We start from the raw sequence: 23,516 nt of genomic DNA on the forward strand, positions 1-23,516 counted from the left end.
AAATCCATGGCAAAAAATTGCCAAAATTCAAACTTACTATTTGTTGTTTTTTTCACTCATATGATGTCTGTTTGTTTTGGTCACACATCATTGCAATGCAATTTTATGGCTGTCATACAAACAAGCGGTTTAGCCTGAAAAAACTTCCAGAAATTCGACCGTGAAAATAATAGTAAACCTTTAGCAGTAAGGATTTACTTTTTAAAATCGTATGTTTGACATTGTAATTTATCAAAATATAACAAAATAAAAGAAATAATTGTCTCTGGTATATGAAAACTGATAGTTTGATCGATTATAAATTTCTGTGTAGAAAACTTATAAATTATGATAAATAGATAGTAGGAAGATGTGGTGTGAGTGCCGATGAGACAACTCTCCATCCAAATAACAATTTCAAAAAAGTAAACCATTACAGGTCAATGTACGGCCTTCAACACGGAGCCTTGGCTCACACCGAAAAACAAGCTATAAGGCCCCAAAATTACTAGTGAAAAACGTTTCAAACGGAAAAACCAACGGTCTAAAAAAACGAGAAACGAGAAACACGTATAAATTTCATAAACAAACGACAACAGATCAGATCAGATTCCTGACTGAGGACAGGTGCAAACATTTGCAGCGGGATTTTATTTTTTTAATTGAATTTTCCAACTAGTTTGAATCCAGAAAAAAATCAAAACAATTATTAACTGGTCATTACATTGACTATCTATATCCAAAATTAAATTAATTAAACCTGTAATCAATGATCAAAATCGAATGCCTTGTTTACATTTGTTGAAAGCCAAGTGCTTTTCGGAGGGAAAATTTGGGAAACCCCTTAACAAGAAACAGTTACATTTCATTGTTATATTTAGACAGGAAGCATTCATTTTGATAAACTTTACTCTCTGGGTTATTTTCCTTCTTGCTTTTGTGTTTCTTTTGGTCGTATGACTGTTGAGTTGCCTTAGTCATTATGCATTCTGCAATCGAGTGCATGCCTTTTGCATAACTCTTGAAAGATGATGCACCCATATGTCATTGCAATGCCTAGTTCCCTTATCTAGAAGTTTTCTCTAAATTTTCGTGAAGGGTACGTAGGATATGGCGTTTAGAAGAGGGGCAAAAGATACCAGAAGGACAATCAAACTCATAGATCGAAAATAAACTAATAACGCCATGGTTTAAAAAAATTAAAAAGACAGACAGATAAATAATAGAACACATATTTTTACTGTGGTGATAAATAAGGGCAACAGTAGTATACTGCTATTCGAAATTCATAAATCGATAGAGAAAAAACAAATCAGGGAAACGCGTCAAATATAAGAGAACTACGACACAACAGAAACACAACATTAAAATGAAACACATACATGTACAGAAACGAACTATAACATAACATTGGCCATTTTGCTGACTTGGTACAGGACATTTTAAGAAAAGAAATTGGTGGTTTGAACCTGGTTTTGTGGCATATATTATATATATAACCTTAGCCTTATTTGGCATAACGTTTTGGAATTGTGGGTCCTCGATGCTCCTCAACTTTGTGAAGGTAATATTTTGTCAAAATGTTATAAAAAATTAAAAGAGCCAAATGAATTTTGGTCAAGGTGTTAAATATCAAGCCGAATTCGACGTACTAACGAAACAAAACACGCATATCTGCATGGCATGACCTAACAAATCAATTGCCATGATTGAAAAGAAATTGGTCACTTTCTAACTTGATTCTTTTTGTATTGTTTGTTTGGGCTTTCTTCATTTGGGGGGGGGGGGGGTGGGAGGGGGGTTGTCAAACCGTGTTTGGTGCAACTTTGATATATTCGTTCTATGTTGTTTTTCAAAGATAAGGAAAAATCATCTTTTACAATTTTATTACATCAAGTACTGCAATGGCTTACATTCTCTCTACGGACAGACTCTCTGAAAAACACAAAACTATAAATCAACAGACACATAAAAATAACTAATATCTAATAATTCAAAATTGAGATTACTTTGAAACGAAAAGTTTGATGAAAATTTTTAACTTCGCTATCATGTATCAAATGATGCATTTGTTCTGTAATCAGGAAATAGTTTAGTAATGAATCTAAAAATGCATCAATTGGTAAAGTTATATATATATATATACCCTACGCACTAAATTCAGACATGCTTGTTATGAAATTGCAGAAAAAAAAGTGTGAAGATATTCTGAGATTTTCGGTTCTCTTGTGGTGTATTTAAAAGAGGGTGGTAATAGGTTATTTTCATGCAACGTTTTTTATTTAATGTTTAACGTGTTTGTATTTTTTAATTTGACGTACAGTTGTGCTAGACATGTGCCTCGTTCAACGTGTACTGCTTATTTAATTTTACTTGCATCGTGATTTTCAAATGCTTATTTTGCGTACTCTTTAATTGTCAAATAAATTGCAAATACTATGCAGAGATAGTCAAGAAAAAAAAATAATTGATTTTTTTTGTGATAAGGCGGAAAGACCCATGATGTTGTTCATTTATTTGCATTTTAGGAGTTAAGACGATTGTTAAACACTTTTGTAAAAGCCTTTATTCATTTATATCATAAATATGTATACTAAATAGGGAATAGTATGTAAAACAGAGAGTTTATTTATAAAAGAGGACAGTGAGTCAGTCACAAAAGATTTGCATAAAGTTGGTTTTTTTTTTCGTCAAAAGTTCATGACAGAAATTATTTAACGTTCAACTGAAGTTTTCATGATACATGATGATGTTATGGTTATATATTAATAATGTGAAGGCAATATATTATTTCTAATTAAAGGTCAAACGAAGGTGTTTACTTACTCGTGTGTACTCGCATATGTAGCGTTCAAATTTGGTACAGGGTGCGCTCACCCAAGCCCACCTACGATCGAAGGTTACAATGATTACACAGCCATAAAAGGATATACCAAGTTCTGAAATGTATTAACCGAACATTTATTTCGTATTTCGTATTAAATAACGCAAAACGGGTAATTCACAATGCCATAGAAAAAAAGGGCATTCTACCAAAAGAAAATGTAAGTACAAGTCTGTAGTTCAGTCTAATTCGGTAGGTCACCTTCGAAAAATAACTACTCGTTTTCATTTTTTTATCATGTTATAGACCAAATTGACAAGTACTGAACAATATTAATCTTTTACGTTTTTGTCCACTTTTTTATACACATATATTGTTGGATACCATGTACTACATGACGCTTTGTTTGTGTTGTTTGTTTGCTGTCTCATCGACGTATGGTGTATATACTTTTGCTAAATTATCATAAAATTTACCCTCTCCAAATGGGAGATCATTAAATGAAAATGAACCATTTTCTATGGCAAATGTAAAGTTTCCATCCTTGTCTTTATCATTTGCACCAGTCCATATTTCATCAGATTGTGCTGCAAAGAATTACATGTAAGTGAGCATCATCGAAAATCAGTAGATTAAGAAAGAAAGGTATGAAAATAAATATGCGATGTCAAACTGTGACATATCGGTAAAAGATGCATTTTTCGACTGATTTTTATCATTCAAACTGATTAAACTTGAACACGAGTTCATGGATATATTTTTTTTTAAATGAATTTGATTGATAAATATTCAGCAAAAGGCCATTATTTAGTCCAAAAATAACTGCAAATTAAAAAGTTTTCATACATATTCTTAACTTACTTTCCTCGTTTTGTTATCAAAATTTTAGTATATTTTAGATTGAAAAAGAATGTGCACACCCATGAAACAACTTTATATTTGGTCAGAGTATGTCAATAGTTACGATAAAGCTTCTGTAATTTTTTTTATTGTTTCTTGGCTGCGCACGAAGTATCCACAACGAAAATAAAGATAGAAAACTGTATACATTTCTGTATTTTTATCGTTTTTGTGAAAACAGTACATATTATGACGTCATCAGATAAAAAATATTTATGGTTTTCATTTATATGTCTTGTCCTTATGCATTATGTGCCAATTTAATTATCAAAGATTTATTTTCTTGGGCCAAAACCAGGTCTTAATGCCCCTCTATCAATTTTGCATTATTAGGGGAAAAAAGGTATGACATAAATACCGACCATGATGAAAATTTAAAAAAAAGTCCTTAAAACTTGATAAACTTTCAAAGAGACAAGATTAATCAATTCTGTCATAAAATGAGTAATATCAATGTGAACTGTTATAATATTTGCCGCAACTGACTGGGTAAAACATTCGTATGTAAAAAATGTTGGATTAAACTTGATTTAATAGCTAGGACAAGATTAACATCATAATTTATAGTATAAGATACCCATCCAAGTAGTTAAATTAAAAGCAGGTAATCCCATTGTAGTCTCGTAATAGTTACCAAATCTACTTAGTCCCATCAGTTTGTTTTAACCTTTCTTATTTTCAAGTTGTAACCAGTTTTTGTAAACCTTCTTTAGTTTTTCAAGATGTGACCAATTGAAACTACTTAAATCAGTTGTTTTACCTTCTTAAGTTTTGGAAAGTCTTTGGGAAAAAAATATTGTATCGTTAAACGAAAACCTTTTTAGGACCTAACAAAAATATAATTCAAAGTCGAAATCACGTTTAAATCGTTATCATAAAATAAAAAATTGTTTTCACTCAATAAAATAGTTATGACACATTTTTGGAACTAGCTACAACATTTTTAATATTTGTAAATCTTAATAACTAATCAAATTCGTTGTCACAATTTTTTGTAATAGGTGATAACGGATTAATTTCGTTCACACGAATTTAATTATTTTGTTATCACAGTTGTTTTTTATTTTGTAATTCATGATTTCTGAAAAATTTCATTTAAAAATAATTATTCATACATTCTCAACTTACTATTAAATTCATTGTGAACAGCATTGGCTTCTTGTTCAGTGTTCGGTCTCCACAGGTAGGCACCATCTGTCGAGGCACAATTACCCTTAAATTTAGTAAGATGACATTCATATTATATTTACATTTCGTTCATTTTCGCAGATTTCGTGGGTATACGTGAATCACGAAATTAAATCTTCAACGAATGACAAATTTTTCTATAAACTTGTATATAGATATAAAATGAGGTATGAGTGCCAATGAGACAACTCTCCATCCAAGTCACAATTTATAAAAGTAAACCATTATAGATCAAAGTACGGTCTTCAACAAAGAGCCTTGGCTCACACCTAACAGCAAATTATAATCGGCCCAAGCAATTTCTAGTGTAAAACCATTCAAACAAATAAACATACGGTCAAATATATATATAGAAATATAGAGAAACGAGAAACACTTAAGAACCGAATCAACAAATGACAACTACTAAACATCTGGTTCCTGACTTAGGACAGTTACAAACAATTGCACCGGATCTAAAAGTTTTAATGGTACCACACCTCTACCTTTATCTGAACCAATAGTGGAATATCACAATATAGAAAGACACACTATAAAATATCTATTGAAATGGCTTTACTCAATCAAAAGAAGTAGTAACACAAATGAACATACACAGAACGAATAAATTTTATTTATGCTACAATAAAAATACCAAATAATAATAATAAGGAATGAATCATAAACCAAAAGTTTAATGTTAAAACATTTCAGAAAAACGTCAAATCTGAAAACAATCAGCCAATTGCAATAATTTTATACACAGGTAAATGAAAATAATTTTGTTGCTACACGTGTAACAAGTGTAAGGTATACTTCTTTTATCTGTATTACCTTCCGTTTAGGAACACCAAGAAATATTTTGTATAGCAATTAAACTATTCTGAATTTTGGTACACGTGGGGTGAATTTCAACAATAAAACTATAAAATTGGTGCTCGACAAAACTTCGTGTTCTGTATATATAAGTGCCAGAGGTGTGATGTGTATACAGTATAAAAGAAGAAAGAAAATAATATCGATGTTAATAATACGAAGAAGGGAAATTATATTAATTCCAAACAATTATCAAAGCTGGTATATTGGCCAGATGCATGTATGCTCTAGTTTTCTCTAATTCACGAAAACCGTATTTTGACTCCGGGTTCTTATAATTTTTTTTTGACAAGTTTCCACTGTGGTAGGATATTCTGGTAGTCAGGCAATAAAAGGGCAACCATAAGAAGCTAAATCAAAGAGAGAATCGGCGCAATGATCGGGGAGCGGTGGTTAACTGTTTTATGCGGATATAGCCGTGTATAGAAACAGTAAATTTTGCTTAAATTTGTAGGTTGAAATTTTGAATTTGCCTATTTTCTTCGCTCTTGATTGACAGGTTTACAAGATATTCTACCACAGAGAAGGTATCAATTTCCGGAGTCAAAAGTCGGTAATTAGAAAAAGTTCTGTGAGAAGTCAGAATTACACCAAAGACCATTCAGTTAGTGTGTTGTACTAGTACTATTATAATCTATTATCAACAATTCATTGTTAATTCAGATAAAATTATGTCCAAATAATGTCAGCTTCGTTCAACACCACCTAAAACGTCACATGGTATTTAAATATGAAAAAAATATTCTTAAACAAAATTAACCAGACTTTCAACAACGTACTGTATAAATCAAAAACAGATACAATGACATAATTATGAACACTGTAGAAAAACTTCGTCATTCTTCGTATATTAAACCAGGTAGTAATGGGGATTAACTAACATACTCACCGCAGCTGTATTCCAGCTAACTTGATTGAGACCACCAGTGTAATAACAATTAGCGCTACTTGTTTGGTTTGATAATAGCTTGAACCCTTTTGGGCAAGTTTCTGGAACACATGGCTCTTTTAAAACTAAAAAAGAATAACAATTTTATCCACAATCGAAATTAAATCATAAAAAGATAAAGCGATGGCGTAATTGCAATTACGTTTTAAAAGAAGCACGATGTTTAAATTTTACAGAACGTCGTTTTAAAAAAAAAGGTACCAATCGTCTGCTTCTGATGCGCATTTTGACAATCAAGTGTCTCGTTATTGATGCTGGGGGCCAAACTATTTGAAATTCACAAGCTAATTAAAAACATGAAGAGCCGTAAACCAAAATGAACATAAAAGTATAGCCAAAGCTGGACAAAGATTTAGAGCTTTGCATGCGGAAAATATGTTCCTTCATTTTGAATAAAACAAAGAAGATTTGGAATGATTGGCAATAAAACAACTCTTCACAATAAACCACTTTGTTGTGCATTAAATGCATGAACATTTGTATCTTACAAATCAGTTTATGATAGAAAAAACCTTACACTGAACACAAGGAAGAAAAAGAGAGAAAAAGGAGATAAAAAATAAGAAAGGAAATATGAACAACAAAGATGAATCTAAAAAACAAAAAACAAACGTAAAGGACAAAAAAACCAAAGGCCTATACTAACATTGCAAGTAACTATCAAATTCATTTGTAAGAGGGAATTATTGTGATTCTGTTATTTTAGACTTAATGTTCGTGGATATTTATTATTGTGGTTTTACTTATGCATATGAGCCTATATAAGATCTGTCATTCTTTGAAATTTTGATTTAGTGGTATCCAACGAAAAAAAATGATTCCACAATGTTAAAACATTACTTCTCTAATTTTTGTGCTATTTTCACATTTCCTGACCGGTGTGAGAAACATATTTCTCCTCACTAGTGAAAAATCTGTTCTCGGCAAATGATTAGTCGAAATTTGATTATGACGTCTAAATGTTTTGTTTTCTTCTGAATTTTCCTATTGTGACGTCATGAAAAAAGTCGATCATGCCTGATGACGTCGCATATAAAGAACACAAGTTTCTGAAAATCTTTGAAAAAGAAGGATAAAAATCAATGACTAAAATTTAACTGTCGACAGTGGAGAAATATCTTAATACACGAGTTATAGTGTAGGAATCTATTTCTCTATTGATTTTTATCCTTCTTTTGATTTAGTGGTATCCAACGAAAAAAAATGATTCCACAATGTTAAAACATTACAGCTCACCTGAGGCATTTCTCTTTATTTATTGTATATCAATCGTCGTTTTTGTTGAAAGTAAGTCGACATTTAGTTATTGAATATAAAAATAATTGCAAAAAAAACCAAGGTAAACCTTAATTGTGCTTTCAAAGTTTGAACTATGCAGACGTTTAGTCAAAACATAAGGAAGAACAGACAAACAAAATCTGAAAATTGTAACACAAAGAAATCTTCAAGAACACAGTTGAAACAATTTTCACAATTGCTTTGTCTTCGACTGGAAAATTACAAACATGATATTTTAAGTACAAACTTGTCATGCTTAGATGTTTTCTCTTTGTTGGTTGTGCAAAACGCCATTATTGTCGATGTTGAGCACAAAATATTTCAGAAAAGGGAATGAAAAACTGTTCCATGCTTCTTTTTCTCCGAAAATAACTATCTATGTCTATGAAATTCATTTGCACTTCATTCGATTTGATCAACAGTGACTGAAACTATTGACTGATTTATATGTCTACTTACATTTGCAACATGGTCTGTTATTGCAGCATTTTCCGTTATACGTCCATTCAGACCCGAATGTCTCTTTACATGGAACACCTTTCTTTCCACAGGTACCATTTGAGGCGAGGCATATACCGGAAAGAACTAAATAGTAAAGTATTACGATAAAATATAGCATGATTTACTTTGATATATATATACATTAACATTAAACAATAGGAGTATAGATATAAAGTCATTGCTTATTTCTCAAATTGATTTGCTTAACCATGTTGAATATAGGACATAAAGAAGAATTTTGCTTATTTTAACATGTGTAAGAAAAGTTTATATATATATATTGTTGTTTCGTTAAAGTTTCTCATGAATAACATTTACTGAATTTGCTCGAGATGCTCGTAACTCTGCATGGAAATTTTAAAATGAGTTCTTCTTAAGTACAGATTTTTTTCCTTGTTCTTATGTCAACCTAGGAAAGTTAGGTTGATCTGTTTTGTACAGCTCTGTAGCTCAACAAAAGTACTGATGTTATCGTTGTAAACTCAAGGTGTTTATCCCCAAATTCCTATCAAAACAAAAGGTAGATAATTGTGTCAACATGATTAAGTATCTGTAACATAAAAAGGTTATAACTCTGCCTGTCTCATTTGGATCTCGAATATAGAACGTTTGATCAGAGTGAAATGAACGTACCTTTTATATAATGAGAGAGTCTAGAAGCTTAATATTTAATCTTCACTACATCATTTTTATCATAAAAGACACTTACTGCCGCTGTTTGACACATCAATTGTGCAAAAGATGATAACAATCAAACAACAAAACTTCATCATAATACTGAAATTAAACTCGTCTATATCAATTCTATATTATCTAGAAATAAACTCATAATCGATACGGAGTAGAAATCTTCACTACAGCGTTTTAAACATAAAGGATACTTACTGCCGCCATTTGAAACACCAATTGTTAAAAAGATGAAAACAATCAAACAACAACACTTTATCATAATTCTGAAATGAAAATTCGTCTATATCAATTTAGATTCCTGGTGATTTAGAAATAAACTCACTATCCATAAAGGATTCAAATTTTATATTTGCTCCAGACGCGAGTTTCGTCTTCAAATATGAAATCATTTAGAAAGAACCGTAAACCAGAGTCCTTACCAATAGAAGGGTTTGGATGATGTATGAAAACACTTTAAGGTTGTACGCATTTAATTGGTTATGACTTTGCTTTCAAAATATCTTAATTACGAGCATTATACTGTAATTCATTTTTCATGTGTTAAAATCGAAAGTAGATAATCGAACTGTCAAAAATAAAAAAAAATGAATTATTTGTGTTAGGGATTTGTACTGATTTTTTGGTTTTATATTTTGTTCTTTGTGATTTTCTATTTTGAATGTCATTGTTGTTTACAATTATGACAGTCTTATTTATCAAACACGTGTTTGAAATTCAACATGTTATATTCAGTTTTAGGTTAAGAAAACATTCGAAAATTTACAAATTTGGTACGCCTTATTGTTAAAAAAACCTTAATTACTTGTTTCTTATAATGTGATGAAGAAAAGTATATGTTGTGCAATATCAACATATAATACTTCAGAGAAGTTGTTCTGTAACGGAAATGTAACATAACCCGAATAGTGCTTGACAATGGACTAACTAATTCAGAATATATATGTGTTACTAGGCTGTAAATAACAAAGCCATATGTCGTAGGCTAACGTAGTTGATTTTATACTTCAGTACTCTTAAATATGACTTAATTATTACTTTAAAACGACTTTTCATCGCTAGCAAAGTGTATTTGTTTAGTCTGTTCGGTGTCTGTGTGTCATGTCAACTTCTTTTTAATAACGAAATTACTATTCTAGGGTTGTTCTAAAATCCTTTCCGCCTATTAATAGAGTTTTTTTTCGGTTTGATGTCAATAATAATAGTCTATAGTATCTTTATTAATTAACATATATTATGCATTTTGTATATGTATGTAACTGTCCCAAGTCAGTAGCCGGTAATTTAGTGGTTGTTGTTTGTTTATGTGTTACATATTTACGTTTTTCGTTAAGTTTTTTTTTTATATAAATAAGGCCGTTAGTTTTCTCGTTTGAATTGTTTTACAGTGTTATGTCGGGACCTTTTATAGCTGACTATGCGGTATTGGCTTTGCTAATTGTTGAAGGCCGTACGTTGACATATAGTTGTTAATTTCTGTGTCATTTTAGTATCTTGTGGACTGTTGTCTCATGGAATCATACAACATCTTCTTTTTTAAAATTCAAACAGCCGAAGAACTCATTGAAATTTCAGAAAGTGATGCATCTTCCTAACTACGATAACACAATTAGAGAGAGTATAAAAAAGGTGGCATTCTACAAAAGACATGAATCTCTCAAACCAAGACAATACAATTGAATTTTTTTTTTAAATGGAATAATGTGAAGTAAAACCATTAAATAGACATTTAAAGACTAATCAACTCTTGATAAATTGTCTAAGGGTGTAGAACTGATTTCAGGGAGATAACTCCTTAATTCAGTGATGCGTTTGTAAAAGTCAAGTTTCATCAATATACTTCAAACATTTATATGAAACAGATTGGATCTATGTAACCTAGAAGCTATATATGATAATAGCACTGATAAATGAGTTATTTCCCTTAACTTAGGTTTACTTTCTCGATTAAAGTAAGATTTTTGTCTTTCAATTCAAATTTTACTTGCATATTGACGGTTATTTTTTAGTGTCAATATCTCTCTGCAAACAAGATGGCGACCGTAAACTTTACCATTTGGAACACTAAAGCTCTCAGCAAACAAGATAAGCCAAAAATTATTGAATACTCTGTTCATGCTGTTATTTCCTTTTTAATTGTATCGAATAAATTAAAACAACTAGAATATCGTTTGTACGAAAATAAATAAAAACTTACCAATATGTGTAATAGCAGAGCCGTAGATAGAAGGATGATTTTTGAAATACATTGCCTACTTAAATACTAAGTTAAATAAAAGTACAATGTGAATGATCTGCAAGGTGAATAACATCAATTAGTGACATATGCTATTTTTCTGTCTTGATATTGACTGAATAAGCAAAAATTGTTAAACGTGTTACTTTCTTTAACTGTTATTAAATCTATTCATTATATGGATATTGTTTTTTGATCAGCAAATAGTAAAATCACAAAAATTCTGAACTCAGAGGAAATTCAACGGAAATGCTCTAATCAATTGACAAATTCAAAGGCTCGAACACATAAAACAACTGGAGAACAACTGTCATATTCGTGACTTGGTAGAGAAATAATGGATTAAGTCTGGTTTTATAGCTAACTAAACCTTTTGATTGTATGACAGTCGCATATAATTTAATCACTTTGACAACGGTGTGTAAACAAACTTAACAGACACAACAGGCAAAAATGATAAAAAAAGGATTCAGAAGTAAACATTGTGTTATAATAATAATAACTACAAAACAAACAATTATGTAACAAATAAGTAGAAAAAGTTATAACGAAAATATTAGCCATACTCGCCTTTCCTTTTAAAAGGACACACCAGGGCGCTCAAATCCAAGGAGAAGAAATGCCAAATTGAATAAACCAAAGCTGCATACAATTGATAACTAGGGGAGGGTTGGCATTCTGCTTACATGTTTACCCCACACCATTCTCTATGTATGTGCCTGGCCCAAGTCAGAAGCCTGTAATTCAATGTTTGTTGTTAAGATAAGTTACATAATTGTTTTTCGTTCTTCTTTTACATAAATAAGGCTGTTAGTTATCCCGTTTGAATTATTTTACACTGTCATTTCAGGATCTGTTATAGCTGAGTATGCGGTATTGGCTTTGCTCATTGTTGAAAGTCGAATTGTCACCTATAGTGATTTATTTCTGTATCTTTTTAGTGTCGTGTGGAGAATTTTCTCATTGGCAATCATACCATATCTTTTTTTTTATAATCAATTTAAAAAACATTTTCGTCTAGATTATTCTACACGCGGAAAGATTTTATATTTTTAATACATTATTACTTCCTTTTTATTTTCTAATGTTTTCTATATACAATAATAACTTAATGGTTTCTACAATTTGTGACACTCCTTCAATTGATAATGTAAAATGTTGTCCTGTAAGTAAGTAAGTAAATTGTCTGATAGAAAAGGGCATTAAAAGTACTTTGATGATACAAGCTAATATTGCATAAATTAATAGTGATTATGAAAATGATGTACTTCTTGATAATGTACGTGTAACATCTTTCATACTTCGCTATAAATATATATTAATTATGATATAGTCAGCGGAATTTCACGTCGATCTTTTAAAGTACACTAGAAATATAGATAATACACATACAAGTCTAAATTGAAAACAACGTTCAAACCAATGATTGAACTATTAATATGTAAAAAAACAGTGAAATAAAATAACTTATTCGAACATTAATATGACAGTAGGTTCACAGAAAATCTAATCATTCGTTTAATATATCTAATCATTAAAAAAAATGTCTGATATACGTGTAGAGTATTGTTTACCGAAACTGTAATATTTCATTTATTCATTTGTATATTATGTTATGATGAAATTGATAAGGTATTTTAATATATAATCAGTTATGATAGCAAATTAAAAGTACTTTGCTGATACTAGCTAATCTTGCAACAACGAATAGTGACAAGTTTAATTTTTCACTGTAAATATAATTGATTTTTCAAGTTATGTACGTCTTGATGATGCACGTGTAACATCTTTCTTACTTCGTCATCAATATATCAATTTACATGTAACTTTCAAAGTATACTAGAAATATAGATAATATGAATTTATATATTTTATTAGTTATTATATATAAATTTTCCTGATCTGCGTAGTATCGTCTATTCCAGACGATTCGGTACATCTATCATTTGCTGGTTGATAATAAATTGTTGGATTGGTATTAAGACAATTATATATCATGATTATGTATATAATGTGGGTTCAACCTTGTATCACCATCACTGGTGATCTGGTGTCGTAGAGTTGTATTGGTTCTGACGTACTTATAATATAATTATTTCTGTGACTGCATCCTATATCCATTTGTAAGATCCTCAGTCGTTGATAGTTCAGCTGATCTGTAGGAATTCCATCGTCATCCTTAATATATAATTTTCTGTGTTAAAACGCTAGACAAAAAAATGTGAGAGCTTTATTAGTTGTATAGAGCTTAGATAGTCGAGTGGTCTAGCGCGTTTGGGCATTATGCAAGGGGATTTGGTGCCATGATATCAGACATCAATAATTTTTCATTTCCTACTGTTTGAAAGGACTTTTGTTGGAAATTAATACTCCCAAGGGACATAATTCAGCTTTTTCATTGATTAATACAGGCAACAAAGGCAACTTTACAGCTGAGTATTTTGCATATTTAATGTTTAAAGTGTCTAATATCTTTGTTTTCATCATCTCAAGACAGAATAATAGATTTTATAACCAGCTCTGAAATTTTAAACCACAATATGGCATATACTAAAGCATGGAATGGAGATTAGTATGAAAAATCTTGAATTTGTGCATTTGTTGTAAATTTTTGATGAAATGAATACAAATTGAATGGAACTGTCCATTTTATCTGTTTAAATGAAACTATTTATCATTCTTTTTAAATAAGATAAGATATGACTGAATACAGGTTGCTTATTAAGGCTTTTCTGAAAGAAGTAGAGAATGAGGTAAACCAGCATGTAGGGGTGGGGACATAAAATGATCTATGTTTCTTTCAGAACTGGGGACATACAAGTATTTATTATAGCCAAGGTTTTCACAATAACCCAGTATTGCATTAATAATGTCATAAGAATTCTTTATATCTTTGTGTCACAGTATAGAAAACGGTAGTATTTAATTTTCCCAGCATTAGGTTGGCCTTTTGTGTACCCAAGACAGGGCGTAGGAAGTCAACTTAAGAGCGATGTGATTGGATGTAAGGGTACAATATATTTTTTTATTTATCTATGAATAACTGCAGTGTGTATATTTACAATATACATTTTGAAACCTATTGAAATATTTTCTAGAGAATTATTCGAAAAGACTTGCAAAATTTCATAAATTTGGTGCAAAATGACGGTGGGCATGGATAACATAAACAAGCTCCGTTGGAAGTTGGTCATGATACTATTTGGCTTTAATTTTTAAAACACAATAATAAAGCACTAACACAACATATAACTGTTTTATCCAGGTTTTTATCTTAAAAAGTGGTAAATTTAGAAAATGTTAATATTGTCGCCTATGGCAGAATAAATAGTACCGTTTTCCCTATACCGAAGATAGCAAGGGAAATCAAAGTCACTCAGACTTCAATTCTTTTATACTATTTTGAAGCTTTTGATTAGTACATTTGATTTTTATCACAAAGAATAGAAATTTTTAACTGAGAACAATACTGTGTTGAGAAAAGTGCTGAGTCATCATAATAAGTCAAATTGATTGGTAATGATATAAAACTTTATTCTAGGATGTCAATACTAACTATATTGTGTAAAATGCACCATATTATAGTTCTTTTGTATTTGATTTCACCTTTCGCAATGATTTTTTCAATTGGAAACACCAGAATTCAAGTCGCGACAAATATTTTTTACTGAAATGTTTCCCTTTTTGCTGCGTAATTCCCTAAATGTATTTTTTGGGTATTTCTGTAAACATAATCTATTAAAATGGGAAATTGTCTGGTTTAGTTTGTACTGTTTATAGAATTAGGCAATATTTGGTCACATTGGAAGCATTTTCAGTGTTAGAATTGTTCATCTAAGAAAAAGAGAGGCCCACTTGAGGCTAAATTTACATAGAATTTATACTCCCCTGTGTAAAGAATTGTTCATGTTCTCGATAATTCATGCAGCAAATATTTCAAAAGTGCTTCACTTTGTAGTTTCTTTCTTTTGTTATATCAGACATCAATAATTTTTCATTTCCTACTGTTTGAAAGGACTTTTGTTGGAAATTAATACTCCCAAGGGACATGATTCAGCTTTTTCATTGATTAATACTGGCGACAAAGGCAACTTTACAGCTGAGTATTTTGCATATTTAATGTTTAAAGTGTCTAATATCTTTGTTTTCATCATCTCAAGACAGAATAATAGATTTTATAACCAGCTCTGAAATTTTTAACCACAATATGGCATATACTAAAGCCTGGAATGGAGATTAGTATAAAAAATCTTGAATTTGTGCATTTGTTGTAAATTTTTGATGAAATGAATACAAATTGAATGGAACTGTCCATTTTATCTGTTTAAATGAAACTATTTATCATTCTTTTTAAATAAGATAAGATATGACTGAATACAGGTTGTCTATTAAGGCTTTTCTGAAAGAAGTAGAGAATGAGGTAAACCAGCATGTAGGGGTGGGGACATAAAATGATCTATGTTTCTTTCAGAACTGGGGACATACAAGTATTTATTATAGCCAAGGTTTTCACAATAACCCAGTATTGCATTAATAATGTCATAAGAATTCTTTATATCTTTGTGTCACAGTATAGAAAACGGTAGTATTTAATTTTCCCAGCATTAGGTTGGCCTTTTGTGTACCCAAGACAGGGCGTAGGAAGTCAACTTAAGAGCGATGTGATTGGATGTAAGGGTACAATATATTTTTTTATTTATCTATGAATAACTGCAGTGTGTATATTTACAATATACATTTTGAAACCTATTGAAATATTTTCTAGAGAATTATTCGAAAAGACTTGCAAAATTTCATAAATTTGGTGCAAAATGACGGTGGGCATGGATAACATAAACAAGCTCCGTTGGAAGTTGGTCATGATACTATTTGGCTTTAATTTTTAAAACACAATAATAAAGCACTAACACAACATATAACTGTTTTATCCAGGTTTTTATCTTAAAAAGTGGTAAATTTAGAAAATGTTAATATTGTCGCCTATGGCAGAATAAATAGTACCGTTTTCCCTATACCGAAGTATAGTAAGGGAAATCAAAGTCACTCAGACTTCAATTCTTTTATACTATTTTGAAGCTTTTGATTAATACATTTGATTTTTATCACAAAGAATAGAAATTTTTAACTGAGAACAATACTGTGTTGAGAAAAGTGCTGAGTCATCATAATAAGTCAAATTGATTGGTAATGATATAAAACTTTATTCTAGGATGTCAATACTAACTATATTGTGTAAAATGCACCATATTATAGTTCTTTTGTATTTGATTTCACCTTTCGCAATGATTTTTTCAATTGGAAACACCAGAATTCAAGTCGCGACAAATATTTTTTACTGAAATGTTTCCCTTTTTGCTGCGTAATTCCCTAAATGTATTTTTTGGGTATTTCTGTAAACATAATCTATTAAAATGGGAAATTGTCTGGTTTAGTTTGTACTGTTTATAGAATTAGGCAATATTTGGTCACATTAGAAGCATTTTCAGTGTTAGAATTGTTCATCTAAGAAAAAGAGAGGCCCACTTGAGGCTAAATTTACATAGAATTTATACTCTCCTGTGTAAAGAATTGTTCATGTTCTCGATAATTCATGCAGCAAATATTTCAAAAGTGCTTCACTTTGTAGTTTCTTTCTTTTATTATATCAGACATCAATAATTTTTCATTTCCTACTGTTTGAAAGGACTTTTGTTGGAAATTAATACTCCCAAGGGACATAATTCAGCTTTTTCATTGATTAATACAGGCAACAAAGGCAACTTTACAGCTGAGTATTTTTGCATATTTAATGTTTAAAGTGTCTAATATCTTTGTTTTCATCATCTCAAGACAGAATAATAGATTTTATAACCAGCTCTGAAATTTTTAACCACAATATGGCATATACTAAAGCATGGAATGGAGATTAGTATGAAAAATCTTGAATTTGTGCATTTGTTGTAAATTTTTGATGAAATGATTACAAATTGAATGGAACTGTCCATTTTATCTGTTTAAATGAAACTATTTATCATTCTTTTTAAATAAGATAAGATATGACTGAATACAGGTTGTTTATTAACTTAAGGCTTTTCTGAAAGAAGTAGAGAATGAGGTAAACCAGCATGTAGGGGTGGGGACATAAAATGATCTATGTTTCTTTCAGAACTGGGGACATACAAGTATTTATTATAGCCAAGGTTTTCACAATAACCCAGTATTGCATTAATAATGTCATAAGAATTCTTTATATCTTTGTGTCACAGTATAGAAAACGGTAGTATTTAATTTTCCCAGCATTAGGTTGGCCTTTTGTGTACCCAAGACAGGGCGTAGGAAGTCAACTTAAGAGCGATGTGATTGGATGTAAGGGTACAATATATTTTTTTATTTATCTATGAATAACTGCAGTGTGTATATTTACAATATACATTTTGAAACCTATTGAAATATTTTCTAGAGAATTATTCGAAAAGACTTGCAAAATTTCATAAATTTGGTGCAAAATGACGGTGGGCATGGATAACATAAACAAGCTCCGTTGGAAGTTGGTCATGATACTATTTGGCTTTAATTTTTAAAACACAATAATAAAGCACTAACACAACATATAACTGTTTTATCCAGGTTTTTATCTTAAAAAGTGGTAAATTTAGAAAATGTTAATATTGTCGCCTATGGCAGAATAAATAGTACCGTTTTCCCTATACCGAAGATAGCAAGGGAAATCAAAGTCACTCAGACTTCAATTCTTTTATACTATTTTGAAGCTTTTGATTAGTACATTTGATTTTTATCACAAAGAATAGAAATTTTTAACTGAGAACAATACTGTGTTAAGAAAAGTGCTGAGTCATCATAATAAGTCAAATTGATTGGTAATGATATAAAACTTTATTCTAGGATGTCAATACTAACTATATTGTGTAAAATGCACCATATTATAGTTCTTTTGTATTTGATTTCACCTTTCGCAATGATTTTTTCAATTGGAAACACCAGAATTCAAGTCGCGACAAATATTTTTTTACTGAAATGTTTCCCTTTTTGCTGCGTAATTCCCTAAATGTATTTTTTGGGTATTTCTGTAAACATAATCTATTAAAATGGGAAATTGTCTGGTTTAGTTTGTACTGTTTATAGAATTAGGCAATATTTGGTCACATTGGAAGCATTTTCAGTGTTAGAATTGTTCATCTAAGAAAAAGAGAGGCCCACTTGAGGTTAAATTTACATAGAATTTATACTCTCCTGTTTAAAGAATTGTTCATGTTCTCGATAATTCATGCAGCAAATATTTCAAAAGTGCTTCACTTTGTAGTTTCTTTCTTTTATTATATCAGACATCAATAATTTTTCATTTCCTACTGTTTGAAAGGACTTTTGTTGGAAATTAATACTCCCAAGGGACATAATTCAGCTTTTTCATTGATTAATACAGGCAACAAAGGCAACTTTACAGCTGAGTATTTTGCATATTTAATGTTTAAAGTGTCTAATATCTTTGTTTTCATCATCTCAAGACAGAATAATAGATTTTATAACCAGCTCTGAAATTTTTAACCACAATATGGTATATACTAAAGCCTGGAATGGAGATTAGTATGAAAAATCTTGAATTTGTGCATTTGTTGTAAATTTTTGATGAAATGAATACAAATTGAATGGAACTGTCCATTTTATCTGTTTAAATGAAACTATTTATCATTCTTTTTAAATAAGATAAGATATGACTGAATACAGGTTGTTTATTAAGGCTTTTCTGAAAGAAGTAGAGAATGAGGTAAACCAGCATGTAGGGGTGGGGACATAAAATGATCTATGTTTCTTTCAGAACTGGGGACATACAAGTATTTATTATAGCCAAGGTTTTCACAATAACCCAGTATTGCATTAATAATGTCATAAGAATTCTTTATATCTTTGTGTCACAGTATAGAAAACGGTAGTATTTAATTTTCCCAGCATTAGGTTGGCCTTTTGTGTACCCAAGACAGGGCGTAGGAAGTCAACTTAAGAGCGATGTGATTGGATGTAAGGGTACAATATATTTTTTTATTTATCTATGAATAACTGCAGTGTGTATATTTACAATATACATTTTGAAACCTATTGAAATATTTTCTAGAGAATTATTCGAAAAGACTTGCAAAATTTCATAAATTTGGTGCAAAATGACGGTGGGCATGGATAACATAAACAAGCTCCGTTGGAAGTTGGTCATGATACTATTTGGCTTTAATTTTTAAAACACAATAATAAAGCACTAACACAACATATAACTGTTTTATCCAGGTTTTTATCTTAAAAAGTGGTAAATTTAGAAAATGTTAATATTGTCGCCTATGGCAGAATAAATAGTACCGTTTTCCCTATACCGAAGATAGCAAGGGAAATCAAAGTCACTCAGACTTCAATTCTTTTATACTATTTTGAAGCTTTTGATTAGTACATTTGATTTTTATCACAAAGAATAGAAATTTTTAACTGAGAACAATACTGTGTTAAGAAAAGTGCTGAGTCATCATAATAAGTCAAATTGATTGGTAATGATATAAAACTTTATTCTAGGATGTCAATACTAACTATATTGTGTAAAATGCACCATATTATAGTTCTTTTGTATTTGATTTCACCTTTCGCAATGATTTTTTCAATTGGAAACACCAGAATTCAAGTCGCGACAAATATTTTTTACTGAAATGTTTCCCTTTTTGCTGCGTAATTCCCTAAATGTATTTTTTGGGTATTTCTGTAAACATAATCTATTAAAATGGGAAATTGTCTGGTTTAGTTTGTACTGTTTATAGAATTAGGCAATATTTGGTCACATTGGAAGCATTTTCAGTGTTAGAATTGTTCATCTAAGAAAAAGAGAGGCCCACTTGAGGTTAAATTTACATAGAATTTATACTCTCCTGTTTAAAGAATTGTTCATGTTCTCGATAATTCATGCAGCAAATATTTCAAAAGTGCTTCACTTTGTAGTTTCTTTCTTTTATTATATCAGACATCAATAATTTTTCATTTCCTACTGTTTGAAAGGACTTTTGTTGGAAATTAATACTCCCAAGGGACATAATTCAGCTTTTTCATTGATTAATACAGGCAACAAAGGCAACTTTACAGCTGAGTATTTTGCATATTTAATGTTTAAAGTGTCTAATATCTTTGTTTTCATCATCTCAAGACAGAATAATAGATTTTATAACCAGCTCTGAAATTTTTAACCACAATATGGTATATACTAAAGCCTGGAATGGAGATTAGTATGAAAAATCTTGAATTTGTGCATTTGTTGTAAATTTTTGATGAAATGAATACAAATTGAATGGAACTGTCCATTTTATCTGTTTAAATGAAACTATTTATCATTCTTTTTAAATAAGATAAGATATGACTGAATACAGGTTGTTTATTAAGGCTTTTCTGAAAGAAGTAGAGAATGAGGTAAACCAGCATGTAGGGGTGGGGACATAAAATGATCTATGTTTCTTTCAGAACTGGGGACATACAAGTATTTATTATAGCCAAGGTTTTCACAATAACCCAGTATTGCATTAATAATGTCATAAGAATTCTTTATATCTTTGTGTCACAGTATAGAAAACGGTAGTATTTAATTTTCCCAGCATTAGGTTGGCCTTTTGTGTACCCAAGACAGGGCGTAGGAAGTCAACTTAAGAGCGATGTGATTGGATGTAAGGGTACAATATATTTTTTTATTTATCTATGAATAACTGCAGTGTGTATATTTACAATATACATTTTGAAACCTATTGAAATATTTTCTAGAGAATTATTCGAAAAGACTTGCAAAATTTCATAAATTTGGTGCAAAATGACGGTGGGCATGGATAACATAAACAAGCTCCGTTGGAAGTTGGTCATGATACTATTTGGCTTTAATTTTTAAAACACAATAATAAAGCACTAACACAACATATAACTGTTTTATCCAGGTTTTTATCTTAAAAAGTGGTAAATTTAGAAAATGTTAATATTGTCGCCTATGGCAGAATAAATAGTACCGTTTTCCCTATACCGAAGATAGCAAGGGAAATCAAAGTCACTCAGACTTCAATTCTTTTATACTATTTTGAAGCTTTTGATTAGTACATTTGATTTTTATCACAAAGAATAGAAATTTTTAACTGAGAACAATACTGTGTTAAGAAAAGTGCTGAGTCATCATAATAAGTCAAATTGATTGGTAATGATATAAAACTTTATTCTAGGATGTCAATACTAACTATATTGTGTAAAATGCACCATATTATAGTTCTTTTGTATTTGATTTCACCTTTCGCAATGATTTTTTCAATTGGAAACACCAGAATTCAAGTCGCGACAAATATTTTTTACTGAAATGTTTCCCTTTTTGCTGCGTAATTCCCTAAATGTATTTTTTGGGTATTTCTGTAAACATAATCTATTAAAATGGGAAATTGTCTGGTTTAGTTTGTACTGTTTATAGAATTAGGCAATATTTGGTCACATTAGAAGCATTTTCAGTGTTAGAATTGTTCATCTAAGAAAAAGAGAGGCCCACTTGAGGCTAAATTTACATAGAATTTATACTCTCCTGTGTAAAGAATTGTTCATGTTCTCGATAATTCATGCAGCAAATATTTCAAAAGTGCTTCACTTTGTAGTTTCTTTCTTTTATTATATCAGACATCAATAATTTTTCATTTCCTACTGTTTGAAAGGACTTTTGTTGGAAATTAATACTCCCAAGGGACATAATTCAGCTTTTTCATTGATTAATACAGGCAACAAAGGCAACTTTACAGCTGAGTATTTTTGCATATTTAATGTTTAAAGTGTCTAATATCTTTGTTTTCATCATCTCAAGACAGAATAATAGATTTTATAACCAGCTCTGAAATTTTTAACCACAATATGGCATATACTAAAGCATGGAATGGAGATTAGTATGAAAAATCTTGAATTTGTGCATTTGTTGTAAATTTTTGATGAAATGATTACAAATTGAATGGAACTGTCCATTTTATCTGTTTAAATGAAACTATTTATCATTCTTTTTAAATAAGATAAGATATGACTGAATACAGGTTGTTTATTAACTTAAGGCTTTTCTGAAAGAAGTAGAGAATGAGGTAAACCAGCATGTAGGGGTGGGGACATAAAATGATCTATGTTTCTTTCAGAACTGGGGACATACAAGTATTTATTATAGCCAAGGTTTTCACAATAACCCAGTATTGCATTAATAATGTCATAAGAATTCTTTATATCTTTGTGTCACAGTATAGAAAACGGTAGTATTTAATTTTCCCAGCATTAGGTTGGCCTTTTGTGTACCCAAGACAGGGCGTAGGAAGTCAACTTAAGAGCGATGTGATTGGATGTAAGGGTACAATATATTTTTTTATTTATCTATGAATAACTGCAGTGTGTATATTTACAATATACATTTTGAAACCTATTGAAATATTTTCTAGAGAATTATTCGAAAAGACTTGCAAAATTTCATAAATTTGGTGCAAAATGACGGTGGGCATGGATAACATAAACAAGCTCCGTTGGAAGTTGGTCATGATACTATTTGGCTTTAATTTTTAAAACACAATAATAAAGCACTAACACAACATATAACTGTTTTATCCAGGTTTTTATCTTAAAAAGTGGTAAATTTAGAAAATGTTAATATTGTCGCCTATGGCAGAATAAATAGTACCGTTTTCCCTATACCGAAGATAGCAAGGGAAATCAAAGTCACTCAGACTTCAATTCTTTTATACTATTTTGAAGCTTTTGATTAGTACATTTGATTTTTATCACAAAGAATAGAAATTTTTAACTGAGAACAATACTGTGTTGAGAAAAGTGCTGAGTCATCATAATAAGTCAAATTGATTGGTAATGATATAAAACTTTATTCTAGGATGTCAATACTAACTATATTGTGTAAAATGCACCATATTATAGTTCTTTTGTATTTGATTTCACCTTTCGCAATGATTTTTTCAATTGGAAACACCAGAATTCAAGTCGCGACAAATATTTTTTACTGAAATGTTTCCCTTTTTGCTGCGTAATTCCCTAAATGTATTTTTTGGGTATTTCTGTAAACATAATCTATTAAAATGGGAAATTGTCTGGTTTAGTTTGTA

The 23,516-nt window shown here is 30.4% G+C and overlaps 1 long non-coding RNA gene across 1 annotated transcript; it reads right to left on the reverse strand.

Annotated features, from left to right (window-relative positions):
- Positions 1-6,668: 6,668 nt before the first annotated feature.
- Positions 6,669-9,417, reverse strand: LOC139487113 (uncharacterized). Its single transcript, XR_011655753.1, has 3 exons — positions 9,360-9,417; positions 8,433-8,558; positions 6,669-6,760 (listed from the first exon to the last, which is right to left on the reverse strand). It is a non-coding gene; the product is annotated as an uncharacterized lncRNA (long non-coding RNA).
- Between the last annotated feature and the right edge of the window lie 14,099 nt (positions 9,418-23,516).

The sequence above is a fragment of the Mytilus edulis genome, chromosome 8 (genome assembly GCF_963676685.1).
Source record: "Mytilus edulis chromosome 8, xbMytEdul2.2, whole genome shotgun sequence".
Classification (NCBI taxonomy): Eukaryota; Metazoa; Mollusca; class Bivalvia; order Mytilida; family Mytilidae; genus Mytilus; species Mytilus edulis.